Source organism: Pristis pectinata, chromosome 34, assembly GCF_009764475.1.
Source record: "Pristis pectinata isolate sPriPec2 chromosome 34, sPriPec2.1.pri, whole genome shotgun sequence".
Lineage (NCBI taxonomy): Eukaryota > Metazoa > Chordata > Chondrichthyes > Rhinopristiformes > Pristidae > Pristis > Pristis pectinata.
Window position 1 is genome coordinate 733,339 of NC_067438.1, and position 1,106 is coordinate 734,444.

Consider the following 1,106-nt stretch of genomic DNA (forward strand, 5'->3'; position numbering starts at 1 on the left):
GGGGGGCAGTGTGGGGGGCAGAGTGTGGGGGGCAGTGTGGGGGGCACAGTGTGGGGGGCAGTGTGGGGGGCACAGTGTGGTGGGCATGTGTGGGGGCACTGTGTGGGGGGCAGTGTGGGTGGGCACAGTGTGGGGGGCAGTGTGGGGGGCAGAGTGTGGGGGGCAGAGTGTGGGGGGCAGTGTGGGGGGCACAGTGTGGGGGGGCACAGTGTGGGGGGGCACTGTGTGGGGGCAGTGTGGGGGGGCACAGTGTGGGGGGCAGTGTGGGGGGCAGAGTGTGGGGGCAGTGTGGGGGGCACAGTGTGGGGGGGCACAGTGTGGGGGCAGTGTGGGGGGCACAGTGTGGGGGGGCAGTGTGGGGGGCAGTGTGGGGGGCAGAGTGTGGGGGGCAGTGTGGGGGGGGCATGCATCGTCGGAGACACCTCATTCAATAGAAACACATTAATACAAAGATTACACAAGAAAGGACACAGTTGGAACAAATGGTGCGCTGCAGTGCAGAGGCCCCAGTGCTGCTGTACTGAGGCAGTGATCAGGGTTCAGGAACCGAATGGTTGAAGGGAAGTCGCTGTTCCTGAACCTGGTGGTGTGGGGACTTCAGGCTTCTGTACCTCCTGCCCGATGGGAGCTGTGAGAGGTGGCACGGCCCGGATGGTGGGGATCTTTGGTGGGGATCTACACCTCCTGTAGACACCCCCCGATGGTGGGGAGGGATGTGCCCGTGATGTACAGGGCAGAGTCCACTGCTCTCTGCAGCTTCCTGTGTTCCTGGGCATTCGAATTGCCGTCCCAGACTGTGATTGAACCGGTCAGGATACTTTCAACAGAACATCTGTGGAAGTTTGTTAGAGAGTTCAGTGACGAGCCGCTCTGCACTGCCGATTCCCCCAGTGTAGACTGGCGCACGTCCACCCTTCTTCCCCTCCCTGAAGTCAACAGTTGACTTTGAGCGGGAGTTTGTTGTTGCAGCACACAGCCGGGTTACTGCCTGGCTCCCGTACACTGACTCATCACCGCCTGTGACCTGTCTGACGACAGTCGGCTCGTCGCTGAATCTGTACACAAAGAAATTGATGTTTGACTAATTTATTGGACTTTTCCTGACA